The 21,692-nt window shown below is 38.0% G+C and overlaps 1 pseudogene; it reads left to right on the forward strand.

The window, feature by feature from the left end:
• The first annotated feature begins 2,708 nt into the window (after positions 1–2,708).
• Positions 2,709–20,324, forward strand: LOC111746528 (annotated as a pseudogene).
• The last annotated feature ends 1,368 nt before the right edge of the window (positions 20,325–21,692 follow it).

A 21,692-nucleotide genomic window follows, 5' to 3' on the forward strand; every position in this document is an offset into this window, starting at 1 on the left:
GAAATGGAAATTATAAAAGGGAATCAGTCTGAAGTGGAGAATACATTATCTGAGATGAGAAGCATATTAAATGGAAAAACAAAGGAATAAACAAAGTGAATAAAGAAAAGGATCAAATGCCGTATCTAGAGGACAGGAAAGCCAAGGACACACAATCAGAATGGCAAGAGATAAGATGCCAAGACTAGAAAAATAATTTAAGGAGTATGAGACACTATTAAGGATCCAAATATCCATCTGATCAGCATAACTGAAGAAAATCAAGATGTTGAACAGCTGTTTGAAGCAATAATGACAAAAACCTTCCCAAACCTAGTGAAGGAAATGGACATAAAACCCCAGAAAGCTCAGAGAATTCCAAAAATCAGGGATCCAAGAGGCCTACACCAAGACACATCATAATTAAAATGCCAAAGGTTAAATACAAAGAAAGAATATTAAAAGCAGCAAGATGAAAACAGATAGTTACTTATAAGGGAACACCCATAAGACTGGCAGCTGATTTCTCAAAAGAAACTATGTAGGACAGAAGAGCTTGGCAAAAAATATTTGACAGGATGAAGACCCAGGATCGACAACCAAGAATAATTTATCCAGCAAAGCTATCATTTAGAGTTGAAGGACAGATAAAGAGCTTCCCACACAAAAATAAGCTAAAGAACAATGGAAATCATTGAGTCTCAGAAGTATAAAAAAGAGTGAAGAAAACAAGTGAAGCCTAAGGGACCTGTGGGACATCATCAACCAGACCAACATCACATTGTGGGAGTCTCATGAGAAGAGAAAAAGGGACAAAGAGAATATTTGAAGAGATACTAACTAAAAGTTCCCAAATCTGATGAGATATGAATATAAACATCTACATAGCTCAACAAACTCCAATTAAGATGAACTCAAAGAGACCCATACCAATACACGTTATAATCAAACTTTCAAAAGACAAAGAATCTTAAAAGCAGCAAAATAGAAGCAAACTGTCACTATGAGATCCTCAATAAGATTATCAGCAGATTTCTCAACAGAAATTTTGAAAGCTAGAAGACTGACATATTCATAGTGTTTAAAATAAAAGAACTTTGGTATTATATCTAAGAATTTGCTAAAATTCATATGGAATCTCAAAGGATTCTGAATAGCCAAATTAATCTTGAAGATGAAGAACAAAACTGCAGGACTCGCACTTCCTGATTTCAAGACTTACTACAAAGCTACAATAATCTTTGTGGTCAAGTTGGGGAAGTAGACAAAGGAATAAAAAGATAAAACATACAAATGAGGTAAAGCGCAGAGCCAGACAGTGACACCACAGATGCAGCTCAAGCAGGGAGCTGACAGGGGGCCAGGCCATTCTTAGGGTCCTCCATTTTGATTTCTTAAAACATTTGTCCAGTTTGCGAAGCATTAAAATATTTGTTTTCAAAAAATTGTATTGTTTTTCAAAGGAGTCTCAATGGGACTGGGGTTATGTGTTCAAGCACCAGGGCTGACCAAGATGCTGGAAACAAAGCACAAAATTCCAATTATTGTTCTGGGGACACAAACATGAATGAACTCCTGTTGTAAGGGACACTAGACTCCTGGGGAGATGAATCCTATGAATCCAACTTAAGACGCCCTAATTCTTTCCCATTCACCATTTCAATTTCATCTCCCTGCTGCCCCAACTTTCTACTACTCCAGCCAACAAGCCTCTTTGCTTCAGGCTTTCCAGGCCTTTGTCTAAGCTGTTTCCTGCATCAGGAATGCCCTTTCTATATCCCTTTCTCTTTCTCTCAGGCTTATGAAAATCCTACCCATCATTTACTGCTTTGCTCCTTTCTCTCTCCTACAAGGAAGCCATGTATGATTAGAAAGTGACCCTTCCTATTCCTAAAATTTTATGGTGCTTACTACTGATAGCTCTCCCATGGCACTTAATTATCATTTAGTGGCAGGTATTACAGTCATTTGAATGCCTATCCATAATGGAAAGAGGAAGGTTATATCTTTGCACTCTGAGCTAGATCAGTGGCCACTTTGCCTCCAAAACCAGAGAAGACCCAACTCAACTCAGGGAGGAGATGGTCAAGATAAGACTGCCAGAGTTTTCTTGCTGTCCAAAAATGCCACACCCCCATGTTAGGGTCCAGCCTTGCCTCTCTGTAGGCTGTCCACATACAACCAGGACCCAGAGGTGGCTCCAGAGATAAATATGGACCCAGACAAAGTTTGAGATGGACAGGAGGGCTGCTGGTGAGGAGGCAGGGGCAGAGGTGGGATGACTGGAGGCTGAAGATGGTGAGTTTGGCCCAATCATCAGTGACATCCACCACTGAGCCCCTTTCACAGTCAAGGTGACATTACAGTGGGGTTCAGTGAGAACAATGAGGGACATTGGACTCTCTCCAAGGTCCCACCATTGTGACAGGGGGAGGATATGAATCTGGGAAAGTACAGGCTGGGACTATGCACCAAATGTCAAGGACTAGGGACAAGATGTTGAAAATAAGGCCAGGAATAGGTCATTCCTTCTCCCCACAGGAGTGGGTCAAGGGTAGCTGGGAATGTTAGGCCAGTGTGCTCGCCATCCTCTCCACTATGTCATGATGCAAGTTGTGGTTGCAGTTGTTATTGATGGTGTGAGGTGGTGGGAGTTGTGGTACTGACCAGAATGGTCTATGAAGTCATGGTGGGTGGGGTAGGGGGGGCATCAATTTGCATAATGGTAGATGAAAAGCTGGTACTTGGCTTTGAGGTAAGTGGAAGCCAGTGATGGTTGGTATATCGGTCAGGTTATACTGAGAAAACAAACATTCCTAAGTCTCAGTGGCTTACAACAGTAGAGGTTTATTTCTCACTCATACTACTTGCCCATCTCAAAGTCTTTGCTGTCCTCTATGTCATCTTCACTTGGATACCCAGGCTGATGGAGCAGCTCCTATCTGGAACATTAAAAGTCTTGTGGCAGTGAGAAATGACAGATAGCAAAACCATAAGCTATCTCTTACAGCTTCTTTCCAGAGATGACATGCAGCCCTTCCACCCATGTTTTACTGTCCAAAGCAAGTCACGTGGTTGTCCCAGAATTTGACAATATGAGGATATAAAATCCTTTATCAGGGAGAGGCACTGGTCTGATTCCAAGCCTGATATCAGTGGGGTAGGAAAGTACAATTCACCACAGGGAGGGAAAACAAATATGTCGAACAATAACACAACCTACCACAGCTGGGATCTTGGCAGTAGTAATGGTTTACGCTAATCAAGATCCATCAATGACATTGGTGGACAAGATCAAACCAGTGGTAGGTTTTTGTGTGCTTGTCAGACAAAGCTAATGGAGCTGGTCCCTCTAATGGTAGAATTAGGAGGGTCAGAAGGGGTGCTGGTGAGCTCAACCCCAACCCCAACCCTAGTAGTCAAGGATGTTGGAGAACGACCCACAGTGAAGGAGAGGAATCTCTTATGCTGGAGAAAAGGAACACTGCGATTATGGTAGAAGGGGGAGGGGGTCTAGAACTGAGATTTGAAAACATGCTCACAAAAGTATTGGAAGTGATTATTGAAAAGGGAAAGAGGTACCTTCAACACTGGGACCTGCATCAATATATACGGTGATATGAGAACCCAAGATGGTAAAAACTGGTATATTTCTGGACACTTTGTAGAAGAAATAAGACAGTAATGAAGAGAATTTTGGTACTAATGGAAGATGGTAGAACATGATCTCTCACATCTTAAAATCAAGAAATAGGGTAATGTTAAGGATAAAAATCATTCACGAAGAAATATTTATAGTACAACTCCATTTACATGAATTTTAAAGGCTAATATAAACAATATTTTAAGATTTTATATGTGTGTAGTAATGCTATGAAAATCAAAGTACATATTAATACAAAATTTAGGGGGAGCAGCTCCATAGTGTAATAACTAGCATGTCCGCTTTATATGCAGAAGGTCCTGGGTTCGCACCCAGGTGGAGCCACAAACCAGGCCCCAGGTGCACCAGGCCCCGGGTGCACGCTGTGAACTTATGGGAGGAGCTGCCCTGCCTTCAGAGATCCAGTTCTTAAAGGGAAATGGCAACATCCATAGGTCAGGGGTGGAAGGTGCAGGGGGAGGATTAAAGAGGGGGAAAAACGTAAAAAAAAAATTTAGGATAGCAGTTATCATAAAAGAAGGAAGTGTATGTAAGTAGTGAGAAGCATCAGGGGGTTTCTAAGTATGTGATGTTCAATTTTCTAAGCTGGGTAGTGAGTAGATGGATGTTCTTTTATTATTATTTTTTAATTGTGTGTATATATTTTCCATAATTTTATGCATAATATATTTCTCAAAAAAATTTAAAGGAATAGACAGTAACATAGCACATTCTAAATAATCAAATACTCAAGCTATTTTTTTTTTAAATAAAAAACAAGACAGCAATGCTCACTATTGCCATTATTATTTTGACATTATTTTGGGAGTTTTAGCTAAAGTAATAAGGCAAAAAATAAAAATAAATACTTGGCATAAACAATAGAAAAAGTTAAATGCCCTAATTTTTGCTGATGAAATTGTTATATCATTAGAAAACCCAAAGATGCTAGTGGGAGAAAATTACTAATATTAAGAGGTTTTGATAAGGTGGCTGGCTATAATATAAAATAATTTTCTCCATTCTAAAAAGAACCAGCTAGAAATGGAAACTGAAAAAATATATTCCATTTACAATAGAAACTCAAATGGAAAAATATTTAGGAACAAATTTAACTAAAAAGAACATATTTCACATGAGGAAATATATAAAATGTTATTATTTGAGGGCATACAGCAAGATCTAAACAAATGGAAAAGTTGTACCAAGTTCTTGAGTATAAAGATTTTACAACAAAAATATGTCAAGTTCCCTAAAACTAAGGTACACATTTAATGCAATTTTAATTTAGAACCCAACAGGATCGAATATTTTTAAATGGCTATAATTACCTTAAAGTTTATGTAGATGAATACTCTGTAAGAATATATTAGAATACTGAAAAATAATTGTGAGGCTTTCATTTTCATGTATTTAAAACATACTACAAAACTACTATAATCCAAACAGTATGGTGTTGCCATATGAATAAACAATTGACCTATGAAACAGAATGGAAAAGCCAGAAATAAATCCAATTATTTTAATATACAACAAAGATGGAATTTAATTCAGATGAAGGAATGGTTTATTTATAATACAAACTGGCTATCCACATAGCAGAAAATAAAGTTTGATCTTTATATTCCAACATTAAATTTTAAAGCAAATTAAATCGAAGACATAAAAATACCTAAACATTCCAGGGGAAATGTTAAGAAACTATTTTAATCAAAATGAGAAACCCAAAAGCTATAAAAACAAAATTCTACATATTGTACTACATAAAAAAGTAACCTTTTGTGTGTGAGAGAAAGGTACCAAAACAATACAAAGTAGAAAAATAAATAAATTGGGAAAAATTATTTGCAATGTGAATGACAGATAAGGGGTTACTATCTGTAATATACAAAGAACATTTACAAATGTATATGTAAAAAAACACAAAGTGTTCAACCCTATCCTCATAGGCACTATATGTTTAATGTCTCCAAATATACTTTCAAGATTGACAGTATGTTTTTGTTGGTTATTTAAATGTCTTGTAGTATGTTTATTTTGTTTTGTTTTGTTTTTATTGAAATATAATTGACGTATAACATTATATTCATTTCACCTGAAAGTTTGTACCCTTTGACCACCTTCACCCATTTTGCCCATCTTTCACCCTCCACCTTTGGCAACCACCAATCTGTTCTCTGTATCAATGAAATTTTGTTTTGATTCTTCACATAACCAAGATCACACAGTACTTGTCTTTCTCTTTATTTCACATAGAATAATACCCTCAAGTTCCATCCACGATTTTGCAAATGACGGGATTTCCTTCTTCTTTATGGCTGAATAACATTCTATTTTATATATACCACATTTTCTTTATCCATTCATCCACTGATGAACACTTAGATTGTTTCCATGTCTTAGCTATTAAAAATAATTTTTCAATTAACATGAGGGGGCAGGTATCTTTTTGAGTTAGTGTTTTTGTTTCTTTTGATAAATACCCAGAAGTAAAATTGCTAGATCATATGGTAGTTCAATTTTTAATTTTTTGAAGAAACTCCATACTGTTTTCCATAGTGGCTGAATGAATTTACATTCTGCCAATGGTGCACAAGCATCCCTTTTCTCCACATCTTCCCCAACACTTGTTATTTCTTGTCTTTTTTTGATAATAGCAATTCTAACAGATGTGAGGTGATATCACATTGTGGTTTTGATTTGCATTTCCCTAATGATTAGTGATGTTGAGCACCTTTTCAGGTACTTGTCGGACATCTGTATGTCTATAGTATGTTTATGATATATGAATGCCATGGGTAAAATGTTAATCAATTTTTAAAACTTCTTTTTCCATGTGAAGTTTGTTCCATGTGAAAATTTTTCTATTTATCTTCCTCTCTCCCTCTCTATTTTTCCCCCCCTCCCTCCTTCTCTCCCAATCCCCTTCTCTTCCCACTTTTTTCACTCTGTTTTTCTCCTTCCTTGTTTGCTTTATGTAAGCATAATGATTCCCAAAAACAATCAAGTGCTTAGTTCACCTAAGATTACTAAGTGGCATTTCAAGTGGCAGCCAGTCTTGTTTTTAACTTTTTTACTGACAGTTTCATTTATCACCACTGCTTTAGTATAGTTTCTATAAATTCATCATAGGCTTTGTGATTCAATATAAAAACTCTAGCTCGAGAAAAGAAATTGCGGGGGAGGGAGTGAGAACTTGCCAATTTCTGTTTGTAGTATGACTTAATATGTTATTGTTTCTGATTCTAATGAAGACTAACACCCTAATAAATTTAAGTATAGGATTTATCCTCTTAGGAGAAGTGCTTACATTAAGTTAGAAAAATGAATGCCACCATATATGGATTTATGGGGTTTAAAAAAACTCACAGAAAGCTTGTGCAAACATTTCTCACATAGTAATTGATTTCTGAGGATTGCATATAAGGTCAGCTTCAGGATTTTTCTAAAGGTTCAACAAAGTGATATCAAAGAGGGAAACTGAGTCATACTTTTGCCCTGGCATTTATTTCTTCTCTCTTACTCAGTCTTCTTCCTAGAGTCTGGTGAATTAGGAAGTTCTGTTAATACTAGCCTACTCCATACATTCAGTCCAGGACAACTATTATTTTCTTATAAATACTGAGGGTGCAATTGGCCTGCTACTTATATTGTCAACAGAATATTGAACAGTAAACACTCACCTAAATCATGATTAAAGCTTTGGATCAAAACTAATTAAATTGAAAAAACCATTCGCTGAGTGGCAGAGGCCATAAGTAGCCATTCCGTTTTTACTTCCTGTTAGTTTTATAGTCTTGCTGCTTCCAAACTCTTGTTTTGGGTATTTTGTTTTCTGGTTGGAAAAATTACTTCTGTAAAAGTATGTATTTATAAGTACAAGTTTTCTCTTAGGGTTTGTTTGTTTGTTTGTTTGTTTGTTTGTTTGTTTAAGAAGTTAATGCATAATTCTCCATTTGGCTTAGGAGAATCTCAATTCTTGCTGGGCTTGGGTTGTTTTTTGTTTTTTTGTACTGATGTCTAGATCAACCTCCAATTCAAATGATCCTACTAAACGCTTTTGCCCCCTCAGGAATGTTTTGGGAAGTAAAACTGGCTTTTCTCCGTCGGTGATCTTAAAGATTGTGCTTAGGAGTTTTATTTTAGTAGTACTATTCTTTCTTTAACTGCAAATGTAAGTATCTATAGAATGATTGCTCTTAGTGAATGTGTCAGTATACATTTTATTCAATAGTAAAATTTAAGATAAAAGATATGCTATAACATAGATATCTAGAAAATTTGATTTGTGGTACACAATGTTGGATCACTGAACAACTGCTATAGGTAGCATTTGTGTAACATTTTTTATGCTGGATATTGCTTTTACAATTTAGTTTTACATTTGTGATGTGATTAATGCCATATTTTCAAACATATTACCAAGTCCAGTACTACTTTTATACTTTATACTACAGGGAATTTAGTTTAATGGGTTTTAATAAAACATTGTTGACCAACCTATTGAAAGCATATTACTAATTCTCAAGCTCACATAGAACATTCACCAAGATAGAACACATTCTGGGCTACAAAACACATTTTAACAGATTTAAAATAGAAATTATACAATATCTGCTCTCAGACCACAGTGGAATTACACTAGAAATCAATAACAAAAAGATAACTGGAAAAATACCAAAATATATAGAAATTAAATAACATATTTCTTTTTTTTCTTCCCCTCCCAATCTGCCTCTCCACATGCCAACTTCCAATTCTAAACACAATTCTTAATAACATATCGATCAAAAAAGAAATCTCAAGAGAAATTTAAAAATACTTTGAACTAAATGAAAATAAAAATACAACTTATCAAAATTTGTGGGATGCAATGAAAGCAGTGCTTAGAAGGAAATTTATAGCTTTGAATGCATATATTAGAAAAGAAGAAAGATCTAAAATCAATCATCTAAGTTTCTTTCTTAGGAAACTAGAGAAAGAAGTACAAATTAAACCCAAAGGAAGAAGGAAAGAAATAATAAGAATTAGAGCAGAAGCCAATAAAATTGAAAACAAAAAATCCATAGAGAAAATCAATAAAACTAAAAGCTGATTCTTTGAAAAGATCAAGAAAAGTGATAAGCCTCTAGCCAGCCTAAAAAAAGAGAGGAAGAACACAAATTACTAATATCAGAAATGAAAGAGGGGATATCACTATAGATTTCATGGACATTAAAAGCAAAATTGAAAAATACTATGAACAATTATTTGCCCACAAATTTAATAACATAGATGAAAATGGACCAGTTCCTTGAAATATACAATTTATCTAAACTTACACAAGAAGAAATAGACTATCTGAATATATATATATACCTATTATATATATGGAAGGTTATTAATTATTGATTAAGGTTATTAATTATTAATTATTCATATATATATGAATAATTAATAATTATTAAATTCATATATATATGAATTTAATCAATAATTAATAACCTTCCAAAAACAGAAAGCCACTAGGTCCAGATGGGTTCTCTGGTGAATTCTACCAAACATTTAAGGAAGAAATTACATCAATGCTCTACCAAAGAAAAAATTACATCAATTATTTTTCAGAAGAAAAGTAGAGGAAATAATACCCAACTCATTTTGAGGCCAGCATTACCCTAATACCAAAATCAGATAAAGACTTTACAGGAAAAGAAAATGACAGACCAATGTTTCTCATGAACATAGAAGTAAAAATCCTCAACAAATATTAGCAAATTGAATCCAACAATGTATACAAATAATTATACACAGTGGGATTTACTCCAGGTATGCAAAGCTGATTGAACATTAAAAAATCAATTAAAGTAATTTATCAGATATTATTTCAACCAAGTGGGATTTATCCCAGGTATGCAAGGCTGATTGAACATTAAAAAATCAATTAAGAAAAGGGAAAATGGCAGACTAGGTAAAAGCAGCGTTCGTCTCCTCCCAGGACTACATTGAAATTACAATAATCAATGTGGAGAATCACCTGAAGTCCAGCCAATCATAACATCTACATCTGATGATATAAAGGAACCACATCGAAGATAGTAGGAGGGGCAAAGTCCTGAATTTGGCTGGACCCACACCCATGGGTGGTGGAGGATCACCGGGAGGGAGAGCAAGGCTGCAGAGGCTCTCCTGAAGGAGAAGGGGGTCCTGGTCTTATCTGGGGGCTCTCTAGCACAGGGTACCAGCCAGGAGAAGAGGAGATTCCAATAACTCTGACTGTAGAAACTAGAGAGGCTTCCAGCCATCCAGGTGAGATGGAAGGTGACTGAGCCCCTAGATGTCCCTTTGAAGTACCCACGCAAATGCTTTCTGACCTGTGGACACTCACCCAGGACACCAGTGGTGGGTCTGAGGCTTGCGTAGGATTCATTCTGAAAAAGTCTCCACTACCTGGAGTCAGAATGAGGGCTGGAAAGGCAGCCACGATTGTGCTTTAGTCCGGCCCCACTACAGGGTAACCTACAGACCACACCAGCTTGATTGTGCAGACCCCTCCCACAGAGCCATTAGGAAGTTCTGGTCTGAGGGGATCAGCCCACCTCTCCTAACCTGCAGATTGCCGGGGAAGTTGTTCCTGGATTGCTGCCAAGCCCTGACCTGAGTGATTCAGAGTGAAGTATTCACAGCTTGGGCGGCCATTGTTGTGAGCAGCGTTTCTGATCCCAGCAACAGCGACCAGTGCTGTGAGCCACATTTCATTGGGAGAGTTAAGCAGATCGCTGCTGCCAACACAAACTTGGGCGGATATCAGGGACCTGTGGGCCAGTCCTAGACAGCAACTGGTCTTGCGGTGATCTGGGTCTTCTGCGGGAACTCACAACAGTTACCAAATTTGCAGCAAGACTGAGGCTGTATTGATCTGACTGCCATTTCTTTCTTAGACCCTGGGCCACCCAACCTGCAGACTGCCTGGGACAGGTGTTGTTGGAGGGCTGCCAAGCTCAGTTCCTTGTGATTCAGGGCCAAGTATTCACAGCGGGGTGGCCATTGTGAGTGGCCTTTCCAATCCCACCAAAAGCAGCCAGCCCAGTAAGCTACATTTCCATTCCCAGCGAGCAACCAGTGCTGTGAGCCGCATTTCATCAGTAGGGTTAGGCAGATCACTGCTGCCAACATGAACTTGGGTGGATATTGGGGACCTGTGGGCCAGTCTCAGACAACAACTGGTCTTGCTGTGTTCTGGGTCTTCTGAGGGAACTCGCAACAGTTACCAAATTTGCAGCAAGACTGAGGCTGTATTGATTTGACTGCCATTGTCTCTCTGAGACCCTGCCCCACCCTACCCACAAATTGTTTCCAGGAGCCCATTGACGGTGAACTGATACAGCCCTGCCCTTCCCCTCCTCTGATCGCCTAACCTACACAGGCAACAAACTTTGGCTGGCACAGGGTGGTCATTGCACAGAAATCAATGGCAGGCAGAACTTTGCTGCCTGCAATAGTTGCAATATTGTGTCTGGGGAGCACAAGAGTCTAGGGGAACACTCCTGACAGCAGCTGGTCTCACTGTGATCTGGGTTAACAGCGGAAACACCCAGTTGCTGCTGCAAAACTGAGGCTGTATTGGCCGAATGGACCTTGTCTCCTTGAGATCCCACTTCTCCCAAGCCACAAAGTGCCTGCAGCCCACTGACAACAAGCAGCCTCTTGTGCCCTACTTGGCTCTGGGGTTGAGCAGTTAGTGCAGGCAACAGACTTTGGCTAGCACAGTGAGCACATTTTGAAGAAAACAGTTGTGGACAGATCACTGCTGCCTATACGAGCTACAAATCTCTTAAGGGGATTGCAGGGGTCTGTATTGGCCTGACAGCCCTTAACTCTCTGAGTTCCTGCCCCATCACGTACACAAAGTATCCACTGCACATTGATAGGCAGCTGCCCCTACTCTGGGGTAGCGCATTTAGGCCCAGGGTAGGCAGCAGTTGACCTTACTATGAGTGGAAACTTGTACAGCAAGCCACAGAGACAGTGTAGGCACATAAACTGACACTGCAGAGGCAAAGTGAAATTTACTCACTAGACCCAGGAGACTCCCAGGGTCCCTGCGCCACTCAACACGCATATCACCCAGAGGCTCATCCAGTTTCAGAGACTTACAGGCAGCTGATAGGAAGTATCAGGACTTGAGGAGCACTGGTCCCTATGCTAAACTGCCGTAGGTCAAGGATAGGGGATAACCGAGAGCTGCAGACAACGCTGTCTCTTCCACTTACCTATAGATCCAGCATAGGCAACGACCATCAGCAGATCGCTTTGCTGCTTTGGGGTAAAATGCTCTGAAAATATCTGTTAAGTCCATCTGTTCTAGTGTATCTTGAGAACGAAGAACAAAGTTGGAGGTATCAACACTACCTGATATCAAACTATACTACAAGGCTACAGTAATCAAAACAACATGGTACTCTCTGATATTACTAATAAGAATTTCTTTTCAGATATATCTCCTTGGGCAAGGGAAACAAAAGAAAAAATAAACAAATGGGACTATATCAAACTAAAAAGTTTTTGTACAGCAAAGGAAACCATCAACAAAACAAAAAGACAACTGACTGTTTTGGAGAAGATATTTGCTAATGATACATCTGATAAGGGGTTGATATCCAAAATTTATAAAGAACTTATACAACTCAACAAAAAAAAAAAAACAAACAGTCCGATTAAAAAGTGGTCAGAAGAGCTGAACAGATATTTCTCCAAAGAGGAAATACAGATGGCTAACAGATGTCTGAAAAGATGCTCAAGGATGATAATCATCAGAGAAATGCAGATTAAAACCACAATGAGATATTACCTCACACCTGTCAGAATGGCTATCATCAATAATTGAAAAACAGCAAGTGTTGGCGAGGATGCAGAGAAAATGGAACCCTCATACATTGTTGGTGGGATTGCAAATTGGTACAGCCACTATGGAAAACAGTATGGAGGTTCCTCAAAAAATTAAAAATGAATACACCTTTCGACCCAGCAACTGCACTTCTGGGTATTTATCCAAAGAAAAACAAAACAATAATTCGGAAAGATCTATGCACTGCAATATTCATGGCAGCACAATTTACAATAGCCAAAATATGGAAGCAACCTAACTGCTCATCAAAAGAGGATTGGATAAAGAAATTATGGTTCATTTATACAATGGAATATTACTCAGCCATTAAAAAAAATGAAATCCTACCATTTGCAATGACATGGATGGACCTAGAGGTTATTATGCTGAGTGAAATAAGTCAGACAAAGATAGATATCATATGATTTCACTTATATGCAATATCTAAGGAACAAAAAGAACAAACTAATCAAAAACAGACTCACAAATATAGTGGACAATTTGGTGACAGACAGAGGGGAGGGAGGGAGAATGGGGTGAAGAGTTAAAGAAGTACAAATTAGTAGTTGATAGTTGGGCATGGGGAGCTTGGAAGAGGGAATGTGGTTAGCATTAATATGATGTCAAGTAAAGTGCCAGAGGAGGGAGAGAGCAATTAGGAGGATCATTTTATGAACATTATAGATGTCTAACCAATGTACTGCATATTTGAAACTAATTTAAATAAATAAATTTAATTTTAAAAAATCAATTAAAGTAATTCATCATATCAACAAGCTAAAAAAGAAAAACCATATTAATAGATGCAGAAAAAACATCTGACAAAATTCAACACCCATTCATGATTTGAAAAAAAAAAAACTCTCAGTAAACTAGGAGTAGAGAGGAACTTTCTCAACTTAATAAAGAATGTCCAAAAAAACCTACAGTTAACATTAAATTTAGTAGTGGGGAACCCAAAGCTTTTCCACTAATATTAGGTACAAGGCAAAGATGTCCTCTCCCACCATCGTACTAGAAACTCTAATACAATACTACAAGAAAAAAAATAAAAGGTACACAGATTGGGAAGGAAGAAAGAAATCTGTCTTTATTCATGGATAACATGATCATCTATGTAGAAAATCAACAATAACTTTCCAGGAACTAATAAGCAATTACAACAAGGTTGCAGGAAACAAAGTTAATAAACAAAATTCGAACACTTTCCTATATACTAACAATGAACAAGTGGAATATGAAATTAATACCATTTACATTAGCATCTCTCAAAAATGAAATATTTAAGTCTAAATACAGCAGAATATGTATAAAATCTATACGAGGAAAACTACAAAACTTTTTAAAAAACAAAATAAAAAATGAACTAAATAAATGGGAAGATAGTCCATGTTCATGGATAGGAAGGCTCGTTTCATCAAGATGTCAGATCTTCCCAACTTGATCCACAGATTCAATGAAATCTCAATCGAAATCCCGGCAAGTTAATTTGTCAGTATCAACCAACTGACTTTAAAGTTTATAGAGGAAAACAGAAGACCACAATTACCAATCCAATATTGAAGGAGAAGAATAAAGTTAAAGAACTGACCCTCACCAACTTCAAGGCTTACTATACAACTATGGTAATCAAGACAGCGTAGTACTGGCAAAAGAATAGACAAATAGATCAATGGGACAGAAGAGAGAGCCTAAGAAGATACTAACCCAAAGGAGTGGAAAACTTAAGTTCACACAAAAACCTATACATGGATGTTTATAGCAGCTTTTTCATATTACCAAAACTTGAAAGCAACCAAGATGTCCTTCAGTAGGTCAATAATAAACTGTGGTACACCCAGACAAGGAAATATAATTCAGTGATAAAAAGAAATGATTTATCAAGCCATGAAAAAAACACAAAGAAAACTTAAATGCATATTTCTACATGAAAGAAGCCAATGTGAAAAGGCTACATACTGTATGATTCCACCTATATGACATTCTGAAAAAGGTGAAATTGTGGAGGTAGCTATTGACCCCTGCCCTCCTTCCCTCACAGATAAAAAGATCAGTGGTTTTCAGGAGTTAGGGGTAGGAGTAGGGACAAATAGGTGGAGCACAGAGAATTTTTATGGCAGTTAAAATGCTCTATATGGTGCCATATGATGGATGCATGTCATTGTACATTTGTCAAAACCCATAAAATGTACACCAAAAGTGAACTGTAATGTAAGCTATGGACTTTGGGCAATTTTGATGTATCAATGTAGTTTCCTCAAATGTAATAAATGTTCCACACTCATGAGGGATGTTGATAATGAGGCAGGCTGTGCATGTGTAGAGACAGAGGGTACATAGGAATTCTCTGTACCTCCCCTTCAGTTTTGCTATAAAGCCAAAAATGCTCTAAACAATAAAATTTCCCTTTTAAAAAAACAAATCACTAAAAAATTCTAACATAAGGATACTAATAGTGCCAATAATAGTGTCACAGTCACTTCTCTATAAATAGCTCAGGGCACTGATATGACTAAATAGCTTCATCAGTGAAATTTACCAAACATTTGAGGAAGAAATAATACCAATTCTACACAAATTCTTCCAGAAAGTAGAAAGGAGAGAAAACCTCCCAACTCAGTTTGTAAAGCCAGCATTACACTGATACCAAAGCCAGATGAAGATATTACAAGAAAACTACAGAATAGTATCCCTCAAAAATACAGAAACAAAAATTTTCAATAAATATTAGCAAATAAAATTTAGCAATATAGACAGAGGCACCTAAAAATGGTGTAGATTAGAGAGGCTTTGTTCACCCCTCTTGTGACCACATCAAGGTTGGGACAGAAACACAGAGCATAAAGCAAGCAAAGTCACCTGGGATCTAGATGAACAGAAGCACTACAACCAGGGAGAGAAATAAGAAATCACCCTGCAATGGTAGGATGGGGCAAAGACGTGAGGCTGCCTGGTCCCCAGTGGCTGAATGAGACAAAGGCTACAGCAGTGGCAGCTGGCAGTTGCAGATGCCTCTTAAAGGGGCCGTGTACACAACCGGACCTTCGCAATGACGGAGCTGCTCACTCTGAGAACCAGTGCTGGACTTGCTGCTCAGGGGACACCAGAGACTTACAGGGGGACACTGAGTTGTCAGAGTGAGGGCCAGAGGTGAGGCTTTCTCTCAGGTAGAAGTGCTGGAGGTATCCATTGTTCCTCTGTTGAGCCCTCCCCACTCCCAGTGTGTGGACGCAGTGCTGAGACTCATCAAACTAGATAACAGAGGTCACTCTGCCCAGAAGATTCCCTGAAACTCTGCCTCCCCCAAGACATATCCAGTTGTGTCCTCAGCAAGTCCTGTGCCACTTGCTGAACAAACCTGAAGGCCCACACTGGTGGCAGCTGGCCTTGGTTTCTGGCATAGCTTCTTGAGGCAACTGTAAGCACAGCATCTGTGGATTGTTTGCTGAATCTTAACGGGTGGCCTTGGTGGGGCACTGGCTGGGGCTAAACTTGACCTGTAGCTGAGCGCCTCTCAGGACTGTGCTGCTGGACATCTATTACACAAAATAAAACTGGGAGACTTAGGAGCTTTGATTAGTACATAGAAACAGACACTAATAAAACTAATAAAACTGGGAGACTTAGGAGCTTTGATTAGTACACAGAAACAGACACAGTAATGCAGCCAAAATGGAAAGACAAAGAAGCAGAAACCACATGAAAGAACAGAACAGAGACACAAGAAAAATGGAGTCAAGTAATCTAACAGATGCAGAGTTTAAAACACTGGTTACAAAGATGCTCAATGAAATTAAGGGAAGTGTACATGAACTCAATGAGAACTTTAACAAAGAGATAAATAACATAAAAATAAAAATGGAAATTATAAAAGAGAACCAGCCAGAAATGAAGGACACATTATTGATATGAAGAGTATATTAGAGAGAACCAACAGAGTAGAGGAAGAAGTGGATTGAAACACCAATATAGAGGATGGCGAAGTCAAGGACACTCAACCAGAATGGCAAGAAAAAAGTAACCAAGAATATAATATTAATTTAAGGAGCCTATAAGACAAAATTAAGAGTAACAACATCCACATCATATGAGTACCTGAAGAGGGAGAACAAGAAGTTGAATATGTATTTGAAGAAATAATGATGGAAAATTTCCCTAACCTAGCGAAGGAAATAGACATACAACGTCAGGAAGCTCAGAGAGTCCCCCAAAAAATGAACCCAAAGAGGCCCACACCAAGACACATCATAATTAAAATGCCAAAGGTTAAATACAAAGAGAGACTCAAAAGTGGCAAGAGAAAAGCAATTAGTTACCTACAAGGGAGCTCCCATAAGACTAGGAGCCAATTTCTCAAAAGAAACTTTGCAGGACAGAAGGTCTTGGCACAAAATATTTAAAGTGTTGAAAACTCAGGATCTACAACCAAGAATACTTTATTCAACAAAGCTATCATTTAGAGTTCGAGGACAGATAAAAAAGCTTCCCAGCCAAAAATAAGCTAAAGGAATTCATCACCACCAAGCCAGTATTACAGAAATTGTTGGAGGGACTTCTTTAAGAAGAAAAAATATATATCTAAAACATAGGTAAAGAATGTTAACCACTATATATTTATCAACAAATACCTCAAATGGAAAAGAATTAAGTGCTCCAACCAAAAGACAGAGAAGCTGAATGAGTTAGAAAATAAGACCCCTACATATGTTGCCTACAAGAGACTCACTTCAGATTAAAAGACACACACAGACTAAAAGAAAGGGATGGAAAAAGATATTGCCTTGATGGACCTAAAGGATATTGTGCTGAATGAAGTAAGTCAGATAAAGACAAATACCATGTGATTTCACATACGTGTGGAATCCAAAGAACAAAATAAACAACAACAACAAAAGCAGAAGCAAACTCATAGGTACAGAGAATATTTTGAGGGCTACTAAATAGAAGGGGAGTTGGAGGAACGGTGAGGGTGGGGCAGAGGGATTAGGAAGTACAAATAGATAGCTGTGGGATGGACATGGGGATGTGAAGTGTAGCATAGGGAAAGTAGTTAATAATGTAATGAAAATGTGGGGGGAAGAGAGGTAGTGTATTTAGTAGGGTGATTACTTTGTGAGTTATATAGATCTCTAATCACTGTGCTGTACAGCTGAAACTAATATATTGTATGCCAACTATAATTGAAAAAAAACTCATTGAATTGAACAATGCAAATACAAGCAACAGTCTATCATATTTCAATAAAGCCAGAAAAAAATATCAATATGTAAAAACAATATATTATGAAGATATGACATAACGCATGAAGATATGAGTTATGAACCAAAACATCAACATTTACAAAACACCAAAACATCAACATTTACAAAACATCAACATTCCTCCCCCCCACCCAGCTTTATTCCTCTAGACCCTCAAGTGGCTTTGCTTGTTGTTTGTTCTGTATTTCTGTCTCAACTTTGATGTGGTCATAAGAGGGGATAAGCAAAGCTTCTATCATTTACACCATTTTGCCCAGTCTCCTACCAAGGAGATAAACATTTTTATAGATAAACAGGTACGAAATATAAGAACAGACAGAAACACATGAGTAATAGAAAACTTTAATTCATCTCCTAGCCCATGATAAATCTAAAGGGCCAAAAAAAGAGAAATGAATGTAGAAATGATTTAATAGAATATAAAAAGCCTAAATAGTAAGGTGAATCTAATAGATCTATATAACTAATTCTGTATCCTAAAAACAGAGTATACATTTCTTTTGCAGGTGCCAATGGAACATTACAAACTTTACCATGCATTAGGCCAAAAAAAAAAAAAAAAACCACATCTCCAAAAGAAGAATTATACAGTATTTCATTAGTTCTGAGGTATATATTTTTTTACATGTTGATGTCTCTAAAACGAGCGTCCATCTTACGATTGACTGTATCTTACATATGTAATTGGTGAGACTTTTCTTTCTTCCTTAGTGGTATTTAAAATAATGTTATAATACAAAGGGAAAAATTGTAACTTTATAGTTGAGAAATATGGCAGACACCCCCTTAAACAAGTGAATAAGTCATATCAACATCCTTGCCTCCTGATATGAGGCACTGTGAAGGTCATAACATCATTTCTGTAGTATTCTGGCCAAGAATGAATAATTTTAATTTAATCACGTAAAAACATCAGACAAACCCAAATTGAGAGACATTCTACAAAATAACTGGCCAGTGCTCTTCAAAGCTGTCAAAGTCCTGGAAGACCAAGAAAGACTGAGAAACTATCTAGATTGGAGAAGATTAAAGAGCCATAACAACTAAGTGGAATGTATGATCCTGGATTGGCTCCTGGCCCAGAAATAGGACATTAATGAAACAATAGGCAAAAGTTGAATTAGATCTATAGATTTTCTCATAGTATTGTATCAATGTTCATTTCCTAGTTTTGATCATTATATCATGATGATGTAAAATGTTAACACTTAGAGAAGCTGGGTGAATAGTGTACAGGAACTCTTTATGCTGTTTTTGCAACATTTCTGTAAACCTATTTCAAAATAAAGTTTAGAAATAAATAATGACACATCTTACAACTATAACATCTTACAGTCAATGAAATAAGGTAGAGCAAACAACATTCTTTGATCATAATGCAATAACCTAAAAATCAATTTAAAAAAAAATTTAAAAATTCTATCACCTAGAACTTTAAAACCCTTTCTTAAAAACTTTTAAGACAAAGAGGTGGCATAAGCCAAAATTACAGAACATCTAGAAAATTAAATAATAATAATAATAATACACATAAGGCCTATGGGATACAGCTAAAGTGATGTTCAGAAGAAAATGCATAGCATTTAAGTAATTATATCAATAAATAAGAATAAAAACTAATGAATTAAATATCTGGCTTCACAAATTACAAAACAATAAGATGTACTTAGAAAAGCAGAAGAAAAAATAAAGAGCAGACTTAGTAAACTAAAAAACAAAAATGGGAACCCTTAAACAAATGAAAAGATGCTCAAATTCACTCATAATAAGAGAAATATAAATTAAGCTATGCTGAAACACCATTCAACTCTTGAATAAGCCATGATTTTAAAAATATATATTATAACAAGTTGTGTTGGCAAGACTATAGGCCACCAGTAACTTTCATATTTTAGTGAAGTGAGATAGTGGGGGCAAATTCAGTTGTGTTAATGCCCAGGCAATGTAAAGTATGCAGCTTTTCATTTAAAAGGAAAAAAATAAAGATGAATGAGGAAGTCTATGTACCAATCCGGAACTATCCCTAAAATAATCTGTTAGATTTTTTTAAAAAGTCAAAGATCTTCTCTTTGAAGAAGACGCGATAGCAGCTTCAGCAGAGCTTTGTTTGTTCTGCTCGCTGTTGCTCCTGACTCACTGCTGTTCTCTCTCGCGGAGGAGCAAGTCCGTCAGGAAGCTGCGCCACAGTCACGGCTTTTAAAGATATCGGAAGACACCTGTGGAACCAGAGGTGGCGATTCACCGAATTAGAATTACTATGACCAGCCGCAATGTAAAATCTTTGAAGAAGGTGTGTGCTGACTTGATCAAAAGTGCAAAGGACAAGAATCTCAAAGTGAAAGGATCAGTTTGGATGCCTACCAAGACTCTGAGAATCACTACAAGAAAAACTCCCTGTGCTGAAGGTTCTAAGACTTGGGATCGTTTTCAGATGAGGATCCACAAGCGACTCATTGACTTGCATAGTCCTTCTGAGATTGTTAAGCAATAACTTCCATCAATATTGAGCCAGGAGTCAAGGTTGAAGTCACCATTGCAGATGCTTAAATTAGCCTTTTTAGTAAATTGACTATCAGTTGTTTAAAAAAAAAAAAAAGGTCAAGGTGCAGAAGAAGAGTATATATAAATGCTACGATTTATGTAAAAACCTGGGTTAGAGGCAGAAGGATATCTATTGCTAACAAATGCAATATATGACCAACAGTTATTGTTTCTAGGAACAGGGAATGGGTGTCTCAGACAGTGGTAAGATGGGAACCTTTTGAATTCTATGAGTTCATTAACTGTTCAAATAAATAAAATGTAACTTAAAAAGAAATCCCCTAGCCAGGAAATAATTTCTCTCCACTCTTCTGAAATCCTTCAGCTCTCATTTCTGAATCACATTCACCTTTACTACAGACATTTGTATAGGTGCCCAAGAGGGGAGTAGGAAGTAACAACTGAACTAAAGGAAGAGGGTCTTGCCCTAGATCCAGAGAGCTCCAGATGCTCCAAACTAATCCATCTTCCTGCATGGCTCCCACCTGTCAATGGCCCAAATCCTGCTGGCATGGCACCCAGCCCCTCACCTGGCCCTGTGTTAAATACCTGCAGGGGCCCAATGCTGCCCCTCCTCCACTATTGTGGCAGAACCCCAGCCTCTAAGAGAGCTGGGAGATGCCTCTTGGCCACTGCCTTCCCTATATCACAAAGAGAATTAGATGCTCCCTAGTTCCCTTACACTTTCTCCTCCAGACACATCCCTACTCCCCCCAAGTACAAGCTGCCAATGAGAAAAAGAGGTACATACCTGCCCAGCCCCTTTGACAATAAAAAGAAGTGATGTGTACCTAGAAGAATCAGAGTCTTCAGCCTCAGGTGAGGGAGGGAGAGGATGGGGCATTGGGGGCTGTAACTATTGCCACCTCACTACTTAAATTCTTTGTACTGTCATCAAACCCTAGGGTCCTGGTGGATCTCAGGTCCTCCCTCCCAGACCCTGCCACAAGAGCCCTCTGGCTTACAGAGAAAGAACTAGGGGAGGGGTACCCTTCCTTTCTCAGCCCTAATCCCTGAAAATCATGGAACCCCAGGAAATGGGGTGGTCTGGGCAGGGAGAAGCAGCTCCAGAAGTTGCCCCTGAAATGTGAGGTGGTGAGGGGAGGGTCAAAGAGATGGGGTCAGGGGCTGAAAGACTGCTGTGCTAGCCTGTGGCTCCAGGATGGGATGAAAGACTCAGCCTAACTGCCTCTGACCACGGTGGAGGCTGGGCATCCCATACCCTCAGGCCCTGGCCTGGCTGAACAGGGCCATGTTCTGCTTTCAGGAAAGATGGCTGGGTATGGGAGTGAGGTGGAGGTCTCAGGTCCCAGGTGGAGAGGAGAAAGGGTCCCTGGAAACTGCAGAAACCATTACCTGTCCTCCCTAACAGTTGTGCATCTTGCACCTACCTACTTTCTCCCCT

The sequence above is a fragment of the Pteropus vampyrus genome, unplaced genomic scaffold (assembly GCF_000151845.1).
Source record: "Pteropus vampyrus isolate Shadow unplaced genomic scaffold, Pvam_2.0 Scaffold193, whole genome shotgun sequence".
NCBI classification, from domain to species: Eukaryota; Metazoa; Chordata; class Mammalia; order Chiroptera; family Pteropodidae; genus Pteropus; species Pteropus vampyrus.